Genomic DNA, 19,489 nt, shown 5'->3' with positions numbered 1-19,489 from the left:
GAATTTCATTGCCTGATTTGTTAGGACAAAACAAAAGCTTGTCCACATCCAGTGGTACGTTAAGTCGTAGTCGTAGCCAAAGAGAGTTCCTCATGGTCTTGTGTAGTTGTTCTGAAACCACTTTAAGCACATAGTTACTACGTTCATCATTCAGGCATGTCTGGCTAGAATGCCTTTCGTCCTTAAGCTATTGGTGTCTGTTCAGATTGGAAAGATGTCGTGGTTTTCATCGCTTGATTTGTTCAGACAAAACAAAGCCTGTCCACATCCAGTGGTACATTACGTGCCCAACCTCAATGTTTGCGCGCATACATACAACGTAGCCAAAGAGATGTTGAGATCATTGTGTGTGTAGTTTTTACAATAATTTAAGCAGGTACGTTTTTTTATCAATGTACCGATGGTAATCGAGCATGTACATAGAGTAAGACATTCAGCGGTTTGTCATGTTAAAGTTGTCAAGTGGCCGACCTCAATGTTTGCGCGCGTATACAATGTAGCCAGCCAAAAGAGCTTGTGGTCATCGTGTGTAGTTGTTCTGCAATAATTCAAGCTTGTACTTAGCACGTTTTTCACGAATGTACTAGTGTTAAACGAGCATGTATGTATATTAAGACAGGTGGCCGTTTGTCATGTTGAAGTTGCTGTACCTCGCAGTGATCTACCGCACCACGTCCCCTTCGATAGCTCAGTTGGTAGAGTGGAGGACTGTAGGTTGATGTTAGCAGTTATCCTTAGGTCGCTGGTTCAACTCCGCTCGAAGGAGGAGTTTTTCATTGGTGACCCGTCAGATTGAAGAGAACGAAAGGCAATCGTTTACAGAGATGTGAATTTCATTGCCTGATTTGTTAGGACAAAACAAAAGCTTGTCCACATCCAGTGGTACGTTAAGTCGTAGTCGTAGCCAAAGAGAGTTCCTCATGGTCTTGTGTAGTTGTTCTGAAACCACTTTAAGCACATAGTTACTACGTTCATCATTCAGGCATGTCTGGCTAGAATGCCTTTCGTCCTTAAGCTTTTGGTGTCTGTTCAGATTGGAAAGATGTCGTGGTTTTCATCGCTTGATTTGTTCAGACAAAACAAAGCCTGTCCACATCCAGTGGTACATTACGTGCCCAACCTCAATGTTTGCGCCGTACATACAACGTAGCCAAAGAGATGTTGAGATCATTGTGTGTAGTTTTTTACAATAATTTAAGCAGGTACGTTTTTTTATCAATGACCGATGGTAATCGAGCATGTACGTAGAGTAAGACATTCAGCGGTTTGTCATGTTAAAGTTGTTAAGTGGCCGACCTCAATGTTTGCGCGATAAAATGTAGCCAAAAAGAGCTCGTGGTCATCGTGGTGTAGTTGTTCTGCAATAATTCAAGTTTGTAGTAGCACGCTTTTCACGAATGTACTAGTGTTAAACGAGCATGTATGTATATTAAGACAGGTGGCTGTTTGTCATGTTGAAGTTGCTGTACCCCGCAGTGATCTACGGCACCACGCCCCCTTGATAGCTCAGTTGGTAGAGCGGAGGACTGTAGGTTGATGTTAGCAGTTATCCTTAGGTCGCTGGTTCAACTCGGCTCGAAGGAGGAGTTTTTCATTGGTGACCCGTCAGATTGAAGAGAACGAAGGCAATCGTTTACAGAGATGTGAATTTCATTGCCTGATTTGTTCAGACAAAACAAAAGCTTGTCCACATCCAGTGGTACGTTAAGTCGTAGTCGAGCCAAAGAGAGTTCCTCATGGTCTTGTGTAGTTGTTCTGAAACCACTTTAAGCACATAGTTACTACGTTCATCATTCAGGCATGTCTGGCTAGAATGCCTTTCGTCCTTAAGCTTTTGGTGTCTGTTCAGATTGGAAAGATGTCGTGGTTTTCATCGCTTGATTTGTTCAGACAAAACAAAGCCTGTCCACATCCAGTGGTACATTACGTGCCCAACCTCAATGTTTGCGCGTACATACAACGTAGCCAAAGAGATGTTGAGATCATTGTGTGTAGTTTTTTTACAATAATTTAAGCAGGTACGTTTTTTTTATCAATGTACCGATGGTAATCGAGCATGTACGTAGAGTAAGACATTCAGCGGTTTGTCATGTTAAAGTTGTTAAGTGGCCGACCTCAATGTTTGCGCGTATACAATGTAGCCAAAAAGAGCTCGTGGTCATCGTGTGTAGTTGTTCTGCAATAATTCAAGCTTGTACTTAGCACGTTTTTCACGAATGTACTAGTGTTAAACGAGCATGTATGTATATTAAGACAGGTGGCTGTTTGTCATGTTGAAGTTGCTGTACCTCGCAGTGATCTACGGCACCACGTCCCCTTCGATAGCTCAGTTGGTAGAGCGGAGGACTGTAGGTTGATGTTAGCAGTTATCCTTAGGTCGCTGGTTCAACTCCGGCTCGAAGGAGGAGTTTTTCATTGGTGACCCGTCAGATTGAAGAGAACGAAAGGCAATCGTTTACAGAGATGTGAATTTCATTGCCTGATTTGTTAGGACAAAACAAAAGCTTGTCCACATCCAGTGGTACGTTAAGTCGTAGTCGTAGCCAAAGAGAGTTCCTCATGGTCTTGTGTAGTTGTTCTGAAACCACTTTAAGCACATAGTTACTACGTTCATCATTCAGGCATGTCTGGCTAGAATGCCTTTCGTCCTTAAGCTTTTGGTGTCTGTTCAGATTGGAAAGATGTCGTGGTTTTCATCGCTTGATTTGTTCAGACAAAACAAAGCCTGTCCACATCCAGTGGTACATTACGTGCCCAACCTCAATGTTTGCGCGTACATACAACGTAGCCAAAGAGATGTTGAGATCATTGTGTGTAGTTTTTTTACAATAATTTAAGCAGGTACGTTTTTTTTATCAATGTACCGATGGTAATCGAGCATGTACGTAGAGTAAGACATTCAGCGGTTTGTCATGTTAAAGTTGTTAAGTGGCCGACCTCAATGTTTGCGCGTATACAATGTAGCCAAAAAGAGCTCGTGGTCATCGTGTGTAGTTGTTCTGCAATAATTCAAGCTTGTACTTAGCACGTTTTTCACGAATGTACTAGTGTTAAACGAGCATGTATGTATAGTAAGACAGGTGGCCGTTTGTCATGTTGAAGTTGCTGTACCTCGCTGTGATCAACGGCACCACGTCCCCTTCGATAGCTCAGTTGGTAGAGCGGAGGACTGTAGGTTGATGTTAGCAGTTATCCTTAGGTCGCTGGTTCAACTCCGGCTCGAAGGAGGAGTTTTTCATTGGTGACCCGTCAGATTGAAGAGAACGAAAGGCAATCGTTTACAGAGATGTGAATTTCATTGCCTGATTTGTTAGGACAAAACAAAAGCTTGTCCACATCCAGTGGTACGTTAAGTCGTAGTCGTAGCCAAAGAGAGTTCCTCATGGTCTTGTGTAGTTGTTCTGAAACCACTTTAAGCACATAGTTACTACGTTCATCATTCAGGCATGTCTGGCTAGAATGCCTTTCGTCCTTAAGCTTTTGGTGTCTGTTCAGATTGGAAAGATGTCGTGGTTTTCATCGCTTGATTTGTTCAGACAAAACAAAGCCTGTCCACATCCAGTGGTACATTACGTGCCCAACCTCAATGTTTGCGCCGCATACATACAACGAGCCAAAGAGATGTTGAGATCATTGTGTGTAGTTTTTTTACAATAATTTAAGCAGGTACGTTTTTTTTATCAATGTACCGATGTTAATCGAGCATGTACGTAGAGTAAGACATTCAGCGGTTTGTCATGTTAAAGTTGCTGTACCTCGCTGTGACAAAGTGGGCAGCGTACCCTTCGATAGCTCAGTTGGTAGAGCGGAGGACTGTAGGTTAGTAGTAACAGGTATCCTTAGGTAGCTGGTTCAACTCCGGCTCGAAGGAGGACTTTTCGGTTGGTGTCCAATGTTTGTGCAGATTGAAGACATGCAAAGGCAATCACGTGCCTTTCGTCTGTATCCTTTTGTTGTCTGTTCAGATTGGAAAAATGTGAAGCCAGTCTTTTTCAGAGCCGTGCTTTTCATCGCTTGTTTTGTTCAGACAAAAGAAAAGCTTTTCTGCATCCATTTGTGTATTAAGTGGCCGACCTCAATGTTTTGTGTAGTATACAATGTAGCCAAAAAGAGCTCGTGGTATCATTCGTGGCATCATTCAGGCATGTCTGGCTCGAAGGCCGTGCCTTTCGTCCTTAAGCTTTTGGTGTCTGTTCAGATTGGAAAGATGTCGTGGTTTTCATCGCTTGATTTGTTCAGACAAAACAAAGCCTGTCCACATCCAGTGGTACATTACGTGCCCAACCTCAATGTTTGCGCGTACATACAACGTAGCCAAAGAGATGTTGAGATCATTGTGTGTAGTTTTTTTACAATAATTTAAGCAGGTACGTTTTTTTTATCAATGTACCGATGGTAATCGAGCATGTACGTAGAGTAAGACATTCAGCGGTTTGTCATGTTAAAGTTGTTAAGTGGCCGACCTCAATGTTTGCGCGTATACAATGTAGCCAAAAAGAGCTCGTGGTCATCGTGGTGTAGTTGTTCTGCAATAATTCAAGCTTGTACTTAGCACGTTTTTCACGAATGTACTAGTGTTAAACGAGCATGTATGTATATTAAGACAGGTGGCTGTTTGTCATGTTGAAGTTGCTGTACCTCGCAGTGATCTACGGCACCACGTCCCCTTCGATAGCTCAGTTGGTAGAGCGGAGGACTGTAGGTTGATGTTAGCAGTTATCCTTAGGTCGCTGGTTCAACTCCGGCTCGAAGGAGGAGTTTTTCATTGGTGACCCGTCAGATTGAAGAGAACGAAAGGCAATCGTTTACAGAGATGTGAATTTCATTGCCTGATTTGTTAGGACAAAACAAAAGCTTGTCCACATCCAGTGGTACGTTAAGTCGTAGTCGTAGCCAAAGAGAGTTCCTCATGGTCTTGTGTAGTTGTTCTGAAACCACTTTAAGCACATAGTTACTACGTTCATCATTCAGGCATGTCTGGCTAGAATGCCTTTCGTCCTTAAGCTTTTGGTGTCTGTTCAGATTGGAAAGATGTCGTGGTTTTCATCGCTTGATTTGTTCAGACAAAACAAAGCCTGTCCACATCCAGTGGTACATTACGTGCCCAACCTCAATGTTTGCGCGCTGCATACAACGAGCCAAAGAGATGTTGAGATCATTGTGTGTAGTTTTTTACAATAATTTAAGCAGGTACGTTTTTTTATCAATGTACCGATGGTAATCGAGCATGTACGTAGAGTAAGACATTCAGCGGTTTGTCATGTTAAAGTTGTTAAGTGGCCGACCTCAATGTTTGCGCGTATACAATGTAGCCAAAAAGAGCTCGTGGTCATCGTGTGTAGTTGTTCTGCAATAATTCAAGCTTGTACTTAGCACGTTTTTCACGAATGTACTAGTGTTAAACGAGCATGTATGTATATTAAGACAGGTGGCTGTTTGTCATGTTGAAGTTGCTGTACCTCGCAGTGATCTACGGCACCACGCCCCCTTCGATAGCTCAGTTGGTAGAGCGGAGGACTGTAGGTTGATGTTAGCAGTTATCCTTAGGTCGCTGGTTCAACTCCGGCTCGAAGGAGGAGTTTTTCATTGGTGACCCGTCAGATTGAAGAGAACGAAAGGCAATCGTTTACAGAGATGTGAATTTCATTGCCTGATTTGTTAGGACAAAACAAAAGCTTGTCCACATCCAGTGGTACGTTAAGTCGTAGTCGTAGCCAAAGAGAGTTCCTCATGGTCTTGTGTAGTTGTTCTGAAACCACTTTAAGCACATAGTTACTACGTTCATCATTCAGGCATGTCTGGCTAGAATGCCTTTCGTCCTTAAGCTTTTGGTGTCTGTTCAGATTGGAAAGATGTCGTGGTTTTCATCGCTTGATTTGTTCAGACAAAACAAAGCCTGTCCACATCCAGTGGTACATTACGTGCCCAACCTCAATGTTTTGCGCGTACATACAACGTAGCCAAAGAGATGTTGAGATCATTGTGTGTAGTTTTTACAATAATTTAAGCAGGTACGTTTTTTTATCAATGTACCGATGGTAATCGAGCATGTACGTAGAGTAAGACATTCAGCGGTTTGTCATGTTAAAGTTGTTAAGTGGCCGACCTCAATGTTTTGCGCGTATACAATGTAGCCAAAAAGAGCTCGTGGTCATCGTGTGTAGTTGTTCTGCAATAATTCAAGCTTGTACTTAGCACGTTTTTCACGAATGTACTAGTGTTAAACGAGCATGTATGTATATTAAGACAGGTGGCTGTTTGTCATGTTGAAGTTGCTGTACCTCGCAGTGATCACGGCACCACGTCCCCTTCGATAGCTCAGTTGGTAGAGCGGAGGACTGTAGGTTGATGTTAGCAGTTATCCTTAGGTCGCTGGTTCAACTCCGGCTCGAAGGAGGAGTTTTTCATTGGTGACCCGTCAGATTGAAGAGAACGAAAGGCAATCGTTTACAGAGATGTGAATTTCATTGCCTGATTTGTTAGGACAAAACAAAAGCTTGTCCACATCCAGTGGTACGTTAAGTCGTAGTCGTAGCCAAAGAGAGTTCCTCATGGTCTTGTGTAGTTGTTCTGAAACCACTTTAAGCACATAGTTACTACGTTCATCATTCAGGCATGTCTGGCTAGAATGCCTTTCGTCCTTAAGCTTTTGGTGTCTGTTCAGATTGGAAAGATGTCGTGGTTTTCATCGCTTGATTTGTTCAGACAAAACAAAGCCTGTCCACATCCAGTGGTACATTACGTGCCCAACCTCAATGTTTGCGCGTACATACAACGTAGCCAAAGAGATGTTGAGATCATTGTGTGTAGTTTTTACAATAATTTAAGCAGGTACGTTTTTTTATCAATGTACCGATGGTAATCGAGCATGTACGTAGAGTAAGACATTCAGCGGTTTGTCATGTTAAAGTTGTTAAGTGGCCGACCTCAATGTTTATGCGTATACAATGTAGCCAAAAAGAGCTCGTGGTCATCGTGTGTAGTTGTTCTGCAATAATTCAAGCTTGTACTTAGCACGTTTTTCACGAATGTACTAGTGTTAAACGAGCATGTATGTATATTAAGACAGGTGGCTGTTTGTCATGTTGAAGTTGCTGTACCTGCAGTGATCTACGGCACCACGCCCCTTCGATAGCTCAGTTGGTAGAGCGGAGGACTGTAGGTTGATGTTAGCAGTTATCCTTAGGTCGCTGGTTCAACTCCGGCTCGAAGGAGGAGTTTTTCATTGGTGACCCGTCAGATTGAAGAGAACGAAAGGCAATCGTTTACAGAGATGTGAATTTCATTGCCTGATTTGTTAGGACAAAACAAAAGCTTGTCCACATCCAGTGGTACGTTAAGTCGTAGTCGTAGCCAAAGAGAGTTCCTCATGGTCTTGTGTAGTTGTTCTGAAACCACTTTAAGCACATAGTTACTACGTTCATCATTCAGGCATGTCTGGCTAGAATGCCTTTCGTCCTTAAGCTTTTGGTGTCTGTTCAGATTGGAAAGATGTCGTGGTTTTCATCGCTTGATTTGTTCAGACAAAACAAAGCCTGTCCACATCCAGTGGTACATTACGTGCCCAACCTCAATGTTTGCGCGTACATACAACGTAGCCAAAGAGATGTTGAGATCATTGTGTGTAGTTTTTTACAATAATTTAAGCAGGTACGTTTTTTTATCAATGTACCGATGGTAATCGAGCATGTACGTAGAGTAAGACATTCAGCGGTTTGTCATGTTAAAGTTGTTAAGTGGCCGACCTCAATGTTTGCGCGTATACAATGTAGCCAAAAAGAGCTCGTGGTCATCGTGTGTAGTTGTTCTGCAATAATTCAAGCTTGTACTTAGCACGTTTTTCACGAATGTACTAGTGTTAAACGAGCATGTATGTATATTAAGACAGGTGGCTGTTTGTCATGTTGAAGTTGCTGTACCCGCAGTGATCTACGGCACCACGTCCCCTTCGATAGCTCAGTTGGTAGAGCGGAGGACTGTAGGTTGATGTTAGCAGTTATCCTTAGGTCGCTGGTTCAACTCCGGCTCGAAGGAGGAGTTTTTCATTGGTGACCCGTCAGATTGAAGAGAACGAAAGGCAATCGTTTACAGAGATGTGAATTTCATTGCCTGATTTGTTAGGACAAAACAAAAGCTTGTCCACATCCAGTGGTACGTTAAGTCGTAGTCGTAGCCAAAGAGAGTTCCTCATGGTCTTGTGTAGTTGTTCTGAAACCACTTTAAGCACATAGTTACTACGTTCATCATTCAGGCATGTCTGGCTAGAATGCCTTTCGTCCTTAAGCTTTTGGTGTCTGTTCAGATTGGAAAGATGTCGTGGTTTTCATCGCTTGATTTGTTCAGACAAAACAAAGCCTGTCCACATCCAGTGGTACATTACGTGCCCAACCTCAATGTTTGCGCGTACATACAACGTAGCCAAAGAGATGTTGAGATCATTGTGTGTAGTTTTTTTACAATAATTTAAGCAGGTACGTTTTTTTTATCAATGTACCGATGGTAATCGAGCATGTACGTGAGAGTAAGACATTCAGCGGTTTGTCATGTTAAAGTTGTTAAGTGGCCGACCTCAATGTTTGCGTGTATACAATGTAGCCAAAAAGAGCTCGTGGTCATCGTGTGTAGTTGTTCTGCAATAATTCAAGCTTGTACTTAGCACGTTTTTCACGAATGTACTAGTGTTAAACGAGCATGTATGTATATTAAGACAGGTGGCTGTTTGTCATGTTGAAGTTGCTGTACCTCGCAGTGATCTACGGCACCACGTCCCCTTCGATAGCTCAGTTGGTAGAGCGGAGGACTGTAGGTTGATGTTAGCAGTTATCCTTAGGTCGCTGGTTCAACTCCGGCTCGAAGGAGGAGTTTTTCATTGGTGACCCGTCAGATTGAAGAGAACGAAAGGCAATCGTTTACAGAGATGTGAATTTCATTGCCTGATTTGTTAGGACAAAACAAAAGCTTGTCCACATCCAGTGGTACGTTAAGTCGTAGTCGTAGCCAAAGAGAGTTCCTCATGGTCTTGTGTAGTTGTTCTGAAACCACTTTAAGCACATAGTTACTACGTTCATCATTCAGGCATGTCTGGCTAGAATGCCTTTCGTCCTTAAGCTTTTGGTGTCTGTTCAGATTGGAAAGATGTCGTGGTTTTCATCGCTTGATTTGTTCAGACAAAACAAAGCCTGTCCACATCCAGTGGTACATTACGTGCCCAACCTCAATGTTTATGCGCATACATACAACGTAGCCAAAGAGATGTTGAGATCATTGTGTGTAGTTTTTTACAATAATTTAAGCAGGTACGTTTTTTTATCAATGTACCGATGGTAATCGAGCATGTACGTAGAGTAAGACATTCAGCGGTTTGTCATGTTAAAGTTGTTAAGTGGCCGACCTCAATGTTTGCGCGTATACAATGTAGCCAAAAAGAGCTCGTGGTCATCGTGTGTAGTTGTTCTGCAATAATTCAAGCTTGTACTTAGCACGTTTTTCACGAATGTACTAGTGTTAAACGAGCATGTATGTATATTAAGACAGGTGGCTGTTTGTCATGTTGAAGTTGCTGTACCTCGCAGTGATCTACGGCACCACGTCCCCTTCGATAGCTCAGTTGGTAGAGCGGAGGACTGTAGGTTGATGTTAGCAGTTATCCTTAGGTCGCTGGTTCAACTCCGGCTCGAAGGAGGAGTTTTTCATTGGTGACCCGTCAGATTGAAGAGAACGAAAGGCAATCGTTTACAGAGATGTGAATTTCATTGCCTGATTTGTTAGGACAAAACAAAAGCTTGTCCACATCCAGTGGTACGTTAAGTCGTAGTCGTAGCCAAAGAGAGTTCCTCATGGTCTTGTGTAGTTGTTCTGAAACCACTTTAAGCACATAGTTACTACGTTCATCATTCAGGCATGTCTGGCTAGAATGCCTTTCGTCCTTAAGCTTTTGGTGTCTGTTCAGATTGGAAAGATGTCGTGGTTTTCATCGCTTGATTTGTTCAGACAAAACAAAGCCTGTCCACATCCAGTGGTACATTACGTGCCCAACCTCAATGTTTGCGCGTACATACAACGTAGCCAAAGAGATGTTGAGATCATTGTGTGTAGTTTTTTTACAATAATTTAAGCAGGTACGTTTTTTTTATCAATGTACCGATGGTAATCGAGCATGTACGTAGAGTAAGACATTCAGCGGTTTGTCATGTTAAAGTTGTTAAGTGGCCGACCTCAATGTTTGCGCTGCCAGATACAATGTAGCCAAAAAGAGCTCGTGGTCATCGTGTGTAGTTGTTCTGCAATAATTCAAGCTTGTACTTAGCACGTTTTTCACGAATGTACTAGTGTTAAACGAGCATGTATGTATATTAAGACAGGTGGCTGTTTGTCATGTTGAAGTTGCTGTACCTACGCAGTGATCTCACGGCACCACGTCCCCTTCGATAGCTCAGTTGGTAGAGCGGAGGACTGTAGGTTGATGTTAGCAGTTATCCTTAGGTCGCTGGTTCAACTCCGGCTCGAAGGAGGAGTTTTTCATTGGTGACCCGTCAGATTGAAGAGAACGAAAGGCAATCGTTTACAGAGATGTGAATTTCATTGCCTGATTTGTTAGGACAAAACAAAAGCTTGTCCACATCCAGTGGTACGTTAAGTCGTAGTCGTAGCCAAAGAGAGTTCCTCATGGTCTTGTGTAGTTGTTCTGAAACCACTTTAAGCACATAGTTACTACGTTCATCATTCAGGCATGTCTGGCTAGAATGCCTTTCGTCCTTAAGCTTTTGGTGTCTGTTCAGATTGGAAAGATGTCGTGGTTTTCATCGCTTGATTTGTTCAGACAAAACAAAGCCTGTCCACATCCAGTGGTACATTACGTGCCCAACCTCAATGTTTGCGCTGCGTACATACAACGTAGCCAAAGAGATGTTGAGATCATTGTGTGTAGTTTTTTTACAATAATTTAAGCAGGTACGTTTTTTTTATCAATGTACCGATGGTAATCGAGCATGTACGTAGAGTAAGACATTCAGCGGTTTGTCATGTTAAAGTTGTTAAGTGGCCGACCTCAATGTTTATGGCGTATACAATGTAGCCAAAAAGAGCTCGTGGTCATCGTGTGTAGTTGTTCTGCAATAATTCAAGCTTGTACTTAGCACGTTTTTCACGAATGTACTAGTGTTAAACGAGCATGTATGTATATTAAGACAGGTGGCTGTTTGTCATGTTGAAGTTGCTGTACCTCGCAGTGATCTACGGCACCACGCCCCCTTCGATAGCTCAGTTGGTAGAGCGGAGGACTGTAGGTTGATGTTAGCAGTTATCCTTAGGTCGCTGGTTCAACTCCGGCTCGAAGGAGGAGTTTTTCATTGGTGACCCGTCAGATTGAAGAGAACGAAAGGCAATCGTTTACAGAGATGTGAATTTCATTGCCTGATTTGTTAGGACAAAACAAAAGCTTGTCCACATCCAGTGGTACGTTAAGTCGTAGTCGTAGCCAAAGAGAGTTCCTCATGGTCTTGTGTAGTTGTTCTGAAACCACTTTAAGCACATAGTTACTACGTTCATCATTCAGGCATGTCTGGCTAGAATGCCTTTCGTCCTTAAGCTTTTGGTGTCTGTTCAGATTGGAAAGATGTCGTGGTTTTCATCGCTTGATTTGTTCAGACAAAACAAAGCCTGTCCACATCCAGTGGTACATTACGTGCCCAACCTCAATGTTTGCGCCGTACATACAACGTAGCCAAAGAGATGTTGAGATCATTGTGTGTAGTTTTTTACAATAATTTAAGCAGGTACGTTTTTTTATCAATGTACCGATGGTAATCGAGCATGTACGTAGAGTAAGACATTCAGCGGTTTGTCATGTTAAAGTTGTTAAGTGGCCGACCTCAATGTTTGCGCGTATACAATGTAGCCAAAAAGAGCTCGTGGTCATCGTGTGTAGTTGTTCTGCAATAATTCAAGCTTGTACTTAGCACGTTTTTCACGAATGTACTAGTGTTAAACGAGCATGTATGTATATTAAGACAGGTGGCTGTTTGTCATGTTGAAGTTGCTGTACCTCGCAGTGATCTACGGCACCACGCCCCTTCGATAGCTCAGTTGGTAGAGCGGAGGACTGTAGGTTGATGTTAGCAGTTATCCTTAGGTCGCTGGTTCAACTCCGGCTCGAAGGAGGAGTTTTTCATTGGTGACCCGTCAGATTGAAGAGAACGAAAGGCAATCGTTTACAGAGATGTGAATTTCATTGCCTGATTTGTTAGGACAAAACAAAAGCTTGTCCACATCCAGTGGTACGTTAAGTCGTAGTCGTAGCCAAAGAGAGTTCCTCATGGTCTTGTGTAGTTGTTCTGAAACCACTTTAAGCACATAGTTACTACGTTCATCATTCAGGCATGTCTGGCTAGAATGCCTTTCGTCCTTAAGCTTTTGGTGTCTGTTCAGATTGGAAAGATGTCGTGGTTTTCATCGCTTGATTTGTTCAGACAAAACAAAGCCTGTCCACATCCAGTGGTACATTACGTGCCCAACCTCAATGTTTGCGCGTACATACACAAACGTAGCCAAAGAGATGTTGAGATCATTGTGTGTAGTTTTTTTACAATAATTTAAGCAGGTACGTTTTTTTTATCAATGTACCGATGGTAATCGAGCATGTACGTAGAGTAAGACATTCAGCGGTTTGTCATGTTAAAGTTGTTAAGTGGCCGACCTCAATGTTTGCGCGTATACAATGTAGCCAAAAAGAGCTCGTGGTCATCGTGTGTAGTTGTTCTGCAATAATTCAAGCTTGTACTTAGCACGTTTTTCACGAATGTACTAGTGTTAAACGAGCATGTATGTATATTAAGACAGGTGGCTGTTTGTCATGTTGAAGTTGCTGTACCTCGCAGTGATCTACGGCACCACGCCCCTTCGATAGCTCAGTTGGTAGAGCGGAGGACTGTAGGTTGATGTTAGCAGTTATCCTTAGGTCGCTGGTTCAACTCCGGCTCGAAGGAGGAGTTTTTCATTGGTGACCCGTCAGATTGAAGAGAACGAAAGGCAATCGTTTACAGAGATGTGAATTTCATTGCCTGATTTGTTAGGACAAAACAAAAGCTTGTCCACATCCAGTGGTACGTTAAGTCGTAGTCGTAGCCAAAGAGAGTTCCTCATGGTCTTGTGTAGTTGTTCTGAAACCACTTTAAGCACATAGTTACTACGTTCATCATTCAGGCATGTCTGGCTAGAATGCCTTTCGTCCTTAAGCTTTTGGTGTCTGTTCAGATTGGAAAGATGTCGTGGTTTTCATCGCTTGATTTGTTCAGACAAAACAAAGCCTGTCCACATCCAGTGGTACATTACGTGCCCAACCTCAATGTTTGCGCGCGCATACATACAACGTAGCCAAAGAGATGTTGAGATCATTGTGTGTAGTTTTTTACAATAATTTAAGCAGGTACGTTTTTTTATCAATGTACCGATGGTAATCGAGCATGTACGTAGAGTAAGACATTCAGCGGTTTGTCATGTTAAAGTTGTTAAGTGGCCGACCTCAATGTTTGCGTATACAATGTAGCCAAAAAGAGCTCGTGGTCATCGTGTGTAGTTGTTCTGCAATAATTCAAGCTTGTACTTAGCACGTTTTTCACGAATGTACTAGTGTTAAACGAGCATGTATGTATATTAAGACAGGTGGCTGTTTGTCATGTTGAAGTTGCTGTACCTCGCAGTGATCTACGGCACCACGTCCCCTTCGATAGCTCAGTTGGTAGAGCGGAGGACTGTAGGTTGATGTTAGCAGTTATCCTTAGGTCGCTGGTTCAACTCCGGCTCGAAGGAGGAGTTTTTCATTGGTGACCCGTCAGATTGAAGAGAACGAAAGGCAATCGTTTACAGAGATGTGAATTTCATTGCCTGATTTGTTAGGACAAAACAAAAGCTTGTCCACATCCAGTGGTACGTTAAGTCGTAGTCGTAGCCAAAGAGAGTTCCTCATGGTCTTGTGTAGTTGTTCTGAAACCACTTTAAGCACATAGTTACTACGTTCATCATTCAGGCATGTCTGGCTAGAATGCCTTTCGTCCTTCAGCTTTTGGTGTCTGTTCAGATTGGAAAGATGTCGTGGTTTTCATCGCTTGATTTGTTCAGACAAAACAAAGCCTGTCCACATCCAGTGGTACATTACGTGCCCAACCTCAATGTTTTTTGCGCACATACACGCGTAGCCAAAGAGATGTTGAGATCATTGTGTGTAGTTTTTTACAATAATTTAAGCAGGTACGTTTTTTTATCAATGTACCGATGGTAATCGAGCATGTACGTAGAGTAAGACATTCAGCGGTTTGTCATGTTAAAGTTGTTAAGTGGCCGACCTCAATGTTTTGCGCGTATACAATGTAGCCAAAAAGAGCTCGTGGTCATCGTGTGTAGTTGTTCTGCAATAATTCAAGCTTGTACTTAGCACGTTTTTCACGAATGTACTAGTGTTAAACGAGCATGTATGTATAGTAAGACAGGTGGCTGTTTGTCATGTTGAAGTTGCTGTACCTCGCTGTGATCAACGGCACCACGCCCCTTCGATAGCTCAGTTGGTAGAGCGGAGGACTGTAGGTTGATGTTAGCAGTTATCCTTAGGTCGCTGGTTCAACTCCGGCTCGAAGGAGGAGTTTTAAAGTTAGTGCAGTACGTGTTTATTGTTTCAATACAGCTGCTTACAGTGTTAAGACTCTGTAAGCTGCTGTATATTAAGATGTGTCAGTAGCTGCTTAGATTACAGTTGTTAGCAGCGTGTTGTAAGTTTACTGAGTGATATAGGCTGTATGGTATGTAGACGAAGAGAGTGGTTCATGTGTGCAGTTTCGTGCTGTTCAGACTCGTAAGGAGTTTCATTGTCGAACGTCAGTTGAAGTAGAAGAGGCTGTATTAATGTGTATTTCTTGACCTTAGATTTGTTAGACAAACTACGTTGGCCAATGATGGTGACCCTGTTCAGATCTAAGGACGTAGGCTGATTGCCTAGAGTCTGGAATGGTACTTGTCTGCTTTTCAGTGACTTTGCAAGTGTTCTGTTATGAAGTTGTCGCATCAGTGGACATTAGCAAATCCGTCCATGTTTGGCATCTGTTCAGATTCGAACTGTTAGTCATTTATGTTATTTTTAGAAATTAAAGCTTTGTCCATTAGGACTTGCGTTCATTGTTTAGATAGGCAACGACATCAGTTTGTCATGTTTAGGACAATGCGAACCTGTCTAAGTAGGTCATTAGTGCCTCAATGTTTGCGTATATTAACGTGTAGAGCATGTTAATATTACGATGTATGTAATTACAGTGGTGTATTGATCATGTACGTTTTAAGTGGCCGTACAGTTTAGACGTGACTCGTAGGTTGTCTGGTATCATGTTATGTAGTGCTAGATTCAGTTCAAGTGCATTAGATTCGTGTAGAGTGCTGTATTGACATGAAAGAGCTGTCATGTGACGCTTGTTAATACGATCGATAGTTCAGTTAGTAAGCGAGCTTGTAAACAGGTAGTTAGTATTAGGTGTGTAACTCCGCATGGATGGAGTTTGTCTGCATTTACCTGTACTTAGATCGAGTCATTCGTAGTCGTTAGGACTTATCTTGTATTTGTTAGTCGTACAAGTGGTTCAGTCTGGTTGATCGGTCAATGATGTAGACGAAACAAGCCTGTCCATCCAGTGGAGTACATTCCGATGCACTCAATTGTGCTAGTCACTAGCAAATTTGCGTAGTGTAGTTTCACAAAAGTTGTCAGTATTTTATGTCGAAGTAATGTAGTGTAATAAGTTCTTTTTGTAGTTGTTAGAAGCATCTAAGATGTCTTCGTTGCGATAGCCTTCAGTATTGTCAATAACGTAGCCAAGACTCAGTTTAAGTCTGTGCGTAGTTTGTAGAATTTCAAGAGTGTATTAGATCTAGATGTTCATGACAATATAGTTACTGTTATTAACGTGCACCTCATGTGTTCGTAGACAGTGCAACTTAGGTTTGAGTTATGTATCAGTGACGCAATCTTACTAGAGAGTTGATTCATGTTGTACTTCAGAGTTACAAATAGCTGTACTGCACGTGAAGTTTCATGTGTAATTAGCGGTGTCAGCGAGTTGTCATGTTGTTGGCACCGTGCCTATGTTGTGTAACGTAATGTGTGCAAGAACTATGTGTGTTACATGGTTTATCGCAGATTTCATGCTGTCAAAGCGTATAAGTTTCATTGTGCTCGTTCAGATTGCAATCGTGACGTAATGGTTCGTTCAAGAGTTAGTGATCTGTCATTGCATGTTGTTGAAAATAAGCTGCTCCATATTCAGCTACTTGTCTGTAGTACAAGCATTCCTAGTGTTGAGTCAGTTCGTGTCAGTTTGAATAATTTAGCATGTTCTGTTCATCTATCAGATGTACGCAATGGTTCGAGATGTACTTGAGTTTAGAAGATTTGCATGTTCTGTTCAAGTACGAATGTGGAGCAAGCTGTTTGCGAACAGTGTCGTAATAGTGTACCTAGTAGCAGTCAATGGTTGAGTGTACCTTAGCTCAATGTAGCTGTGTAATCATTGAGTGTAACGTAATAATTAGCTGTCTTATATGTCAGATTGTCAGTCAGTTGCAGTGAAGCTTCGTTTGTCATGTTTAAGCTGTGATCTGCTAGATCTGGTCAGCAGTGTTTTACGTCTTGCGTATGTTTCTGTAACGATTTGCATTAGAGCTAGAATCAGGACTTAGTGCCATATGTTGTCATGTCATTGGTCTGTAGGATGATTCGTGCGTTCATGGATTGCGCTGTTCAACTCAGCTGCTCATGTGTTTTCATTGACAATGATGTGTTCATGATTAGAATTTGTCATCTACAATGCTTCTCGTGTTACATTAAGTGCGTACGTACAGTTGCGCATACAATCGTGCAAAGCAATGGCAGTCAGTTTGTCGTATTAGCTACAGAGAGTGTCTTATCATCTGTGTTATGTCAGGAATAGTCAAGTGTCATGCGTGTATGATACGTTGTATGCTAGTTCGAAGTGCTACGCATGTTGACCTTGTGTCAGAAGAGCCGGTACGTAGTTGTTGAATAGCTTGACTACACGTACATGTATAGTAGTGATAGGTCATTAGAAGTTGGTATAGTTAGTTTTTACAAGTAATTAGTCGACTGACAGTTGTTACATCAGTGTACAGAACTCAGTTGGTACGTGCATGTAAGAATAGTGAGTCACTCGCTGTATGCTTTGTTAAGTGTGAGTTCATTGGTGCGTTATCTGCGCAAGAGTGTTCAAGTCGTGAGTTGTCGATGTGTTCAGACTCAATGTGCATGAAGTTGTTAAAGTGTAATCGTTGGAGTCATGATTAAGCTAGTCTGTACCATGCAGTAGTCGTCAGAGTCAGAGTGTCTGAAGCTTCAGTGTGTGTTAATATTTAAGGAGTTTATCTTGAGTGTTCAGCTTCAAGTCGCTGTCAAGAGGTCTTATCATTGTTGTGTTAACACAAATGTAACCAGTAATGTTAGTCATGCATGTTGTCAATAGTTGGTACTCGTCTGTTAGTGTCATACGATGTAGTGTGATTCAATCATGTAGTATAGTAGTTATTACTTATCGTAGCCTAATTTGACGATGTATGGCTCATGTTGAGTCGGGTCCGTTAAGGCTTTGCATATACTTGTTAGTGCAGTTTTTCACGAATCGACTAGTTGCAGCCTGACTCGTATGTAGCATAGTTGTCAGTCATGTTTGTTGGAAGTGCTAGATCGTATCATCTGATTGTTCTGAGCTACAGCTTAACAGTGTTCGATCAAGTGTTCCTGTACGGCCTGAGTCCTGGTAACATGTTCGCATAGTTCATACGGTAGCAATGAGTAGTAGCATATGATCAGTAATCAAGCCAAGTATGTTGTCATGTTGGAATGTGTTTCATACATGTACTGTTCTTACACATGCTAGTCAATCAGTGCTGGTATTGCATAGCGTAACGATGTTTAAGCTGCTGTAATCGTTTGCCTATTACACATGTGCAGTCTTCGATAGTGTGGCTAGTGTAGTTCTTACATGCTATTGTCAGACAGTATTGACAGTTCTGTACTAGTTTCGCTGTCAAGTTGTAAGAGCATGTGAGATCATGTGTATTTAAATAGCAGGTCTTGTTTTGTTCAATAGTACCAGTTGAGATTACGAGTGCTTACGTTTTTAGCGTATTTGTAAAGAGCTGTGTATCTGATGTGTATAACTGTCAAGGCCGTTGTCATGTGAGTGTTCGTGAAAGTGTACTGTAGCGTTTCAGCATCGTCAGCTAGGTGTCGTCAAGTTGTTTGCGATTGTAGTGATCATGCTTGAGCTTATCCTTGTGCAGATTCAAGTGTAGCCAGCTGGAGAATCCAGCTTGTGTATTGTTCAGATCCAGTCGTATCAGAGATAGTGCAGTTTACACTGCTAGCAGATTGTTCATGATCGTACTGTAGATTACATAGTTACGATGCGTAATTCAATCGCGATGTTCATGAATTATCGTAGCCTAAGATTCGTAGCTTGAGATCGTGGTATGTTATCTGAATGTTAGCATAAGTTAGCAGCTGTTAACATGTCAGTTTCTACTAACTGTTTTATCATAGATTGGTTCAATCATTGATTTGGTTTCATAATTCAGTGCAAATGTAATGGCTTGTACTTAGCACGTTTTTGACGAATGTACTAGTGTTAAACGAGCATGTATGTATAGTAAGACAGGTGGCTGTTTGTCATGTTCAAGTTGCTGCTTTTAGTTGGTGTGTCTCTTCAGATTGAAAACATGTAATAATTTAAGGAGTTTTTTTCAAAGTCATTGTACCAGTGGTAAACGAGCATTTACATTAAGTGGCGGAAGTCAATGTTGGTACTTCTAAAGCGTAGTCAACGAGAAGTAGTGTGGTTTAATTTGAGCAGGTAAGCCTACTCAGTAAGTTTGTCATGAATACACCAGTTTTAAACAAGCATGTACTAAAAGTAAGATAGCTGGCTGTCATTTTCAGCTCTTGTATTGTTGAGTCTGTCTCCTTTTTTGGTAGTAAGTTTAGTAATTAATAGTAAGTAAATGTAAAAATAATATAGGTAACATAGGTATTCTTAGATTCATTCGGCAATTTCTGCATATAGGAAAAAGTGATTGTGGAAAATGGATTACAAATAATAGTCCTTCATTTGTTCTCATGAAAACAGAAAGGCAAAAGGGTAGTTATATGTTAAAATTAAGGTTTCTGCTGCCAAACTACAGAGTCTAATAAATAAAAAGACATGAAGATAAGACATGAATCCTTGATAATGCCCATCTGACCAAAATGTATTTCTAATTTCCTGGAAGCTAATTAACAGTGTGTGGATTTATTTTTCTGTAATAGAGGCTACAGCAGGCATACTTTATAGTCATCTCATATTCACAGGAGGAATATGGAGGAATGAAAGAAATTCAGCTCCATTAATACATAACTGTAAATATCATCCCATGAAATATGGTTAGCTTTCTTCCTGATGTTTGA

At 41.7% G+C, this 19,489-nt stretch overlaps 17 non-coding genes across 17 annotated transcripts; all 17 read left to right on the top strand.

Annotated features, from left to right (window-relative positions):
* Positions 1–677: 677 nt before the first annotated feature.
* trnay-gua lies at positions 678–765 on the top strand. Its single transcript is given in 2 exon segments — positions 678–714; positions 731–765. It is a non-coding gene; the product is annotated as a tRNA-Tyr (tRNA).
* A 1,550-nt stretch (positions 766–2,315) lies between these two features.
* Positions 2,316–2,404, top strand: trnay-gua. Its single transcript is given in 2 exon segments — positions 2,316–2,352; positions 2,369–2,404. It is a non-coding gene; the product is annotated as a tRNA-Tyr (tRNA).
* A 734-nt stretch (positions 2,405–3,138) lies between these two features.
* Positions 3,139–3,227, top strand: trnay-gua. Its single transcript is given in 2 exon segments — positions 3,139–3,175; positions 3,192–3,227. It is a non-coding gene; the product is annotated as a tRNA-Tyr (tRNA).
* A 555-nt stretch (positions 3,228–3,782) lies between these two features.
* Positions 3,783–3,871, top strand: trnay-gua. The gene is given in 2 exon segments: positions 3,783–3,819; positions 3,836–3,871. It is a non-coding gene; the product is annotated as a tRNA-Tyr (tRNA).
* A 794-nt stretch (positions 3,872–4,665) lies between these two features.
* trnay-gua lies at positions 4,666–4,754 on the top strand. The gene is given in 2 exon segments: positions 4,666–4,702; positions 4,719–4,754. It is a non-coding gene; the product is annotated as a tRNA-Tyr (tRNA).
* Positions 4,755–5,486: 732 nt separating this feature from the next.
* Positions 5,487–5,575, top strand: trnay-gua. Its single transcript is given in 2 exon segments — positions 5,487–5,523; positions 5,540–5,575. It is a non-coding gene; the product is annotated as a tRNA-Tyr (tRNA).
* A 732-nt stretch (positions 5,576–6,307) lies between these two features.
* On the top strand, positions 6,308–6,396 carry trnay-gua. Its single transcript is given in 2 exon segments — positions 6,308–6,344; positions 6,361–6,396. It is a non-coding gene; the product is annotated as a tRNA-Tyr (tRNA).
* Positions 6,397–7,125: 729 nt separating this feature from the next.
* Positions 7,126–7,214, top strand: trnay-gua. Its single transcript is given in 2 exon segments — positions 7,126–7,162; positions 7,179–7,214. It is a non-coding gene; the product is annotated as a tRNA-Tyr (tRNA).
* A 731-nt stretch (positions 7,215–7,945) lies between these two features.
* On the top strand, positions 7,946–8,034 carry trnay-gua. The gene is given in 2 exon segments: positions 7,946–7,982; positions 7,999–8,034. It is a non-coding gene; the product is annotated as a tRNA-Tyr (tRNA).
* A 735-nt stretch (positions 8,035–8,769) lies between these two features.
* On the top strand, positions 8,770–8,858 carry trnay-gua. Its single transcript is given in 2 exon segments — positions 8,770–8,806; positions 8,823–8,858. It is a non-coding gene; the product is annotated as a tRNA-Tyr (tRNA).
* A 734-nt stretch (positions 8,859–9,592) lies between these two features.
* trnay-gua lies at positions 9,593–9,681 on the top strand. The gene is given in 2 exon segments: positions 9,593–9,629; positions 9,646–9,681. It is a non-coding gene; the product is annotated as a tRNA-Tyr (tRNA).
* A 740-nt stretch (positions 9,682–10,421) lies between these two features.
* trnay-gua lies at positions 10,422–10,510 on the top strand. The gene is given in 2 exon segments: positions 10,422–10,458; positions 10,475–10,510. It is a non-coding gene; the product is annotated as a tRNA-Tyr (tRNA).
* A 738-nt stretch (positions 10,511–11,248) lies between these two features.
* On the top strand, positions 11,249–11,337 carry trnay-gua. The gene is given in 2 exon segments: positions 11,249–11,285; positions 11,302–11,337. It is a non-coding gene; the product is annotated as a tRNA-Tyr (tRNA).
* Positions 11,338–12,069: 732 nt separating this feature from the next.
* trnay-gua lies at positions 12,070–12,158 on the top strand. The gene is given in 2 exon segments: positions 12,070–12,106; positions 12,123–12,158. It is a non-coding gene; the product is annotated as a tRNA-Tyr (tRNA).
* Positions 12,159–12,894: 736 nt separating this feature from the next.
* trnay-gua lies at positions 12,895–12,983 on the top strand. The gene is given in 2 exon segments: positions 12,895–12,931; positions 12,948–12,983. It is a non-coding gene; the product is annotated as a tRNA-Tyr (tRNA).
* Positions 12,984–13,717: 734 nt separating this feature from the next.
* On the top strand, positions 13,718–13,806 carry trnay-gua. Its single transcript is given in 2 exon segments — positions 13,718–13,754; positions 13,771–13,806. It is a non-coding gene; the product is annotated as a tRNA-Tyr (tRNA).
* Positions 13,807–14,540: 734 nt separating this feature from the next.
* On the top strand, positions 14,541–14,629 carry trnay-gua. The gene is given in 2 exon segments: positions 14,541–14,577; positions 14,594–14,629. It is a non-coding gene; the product is annotated as a tRNA-Tyr (tRNA).
* The last annotated feature ends 4,860 nt before the right edge of the window (positions 14,630–19,489 follow it).

The sequence above is a fragment of the Siniperca chuatsi genome, linkage group LG14 (genome assembly GCF_020085105.1).
Source record: "Siniperca chuatsi isolate FFG_IHB_CAS linkage group LG14, ASM2008510v1, whole genome shotgun sequence".
Taxonomy (NCBI): Eukaryota; Metazoa; Chordata; class Actinopteri; order Centrarchiformes; family Sinipercidae; genus Siniperca; species Siniperca chuatsi.
Note: the sequence above shows the minus strand (reverse complement) of the source record. Positions and strands in the feature narration are given on the sequence as shown.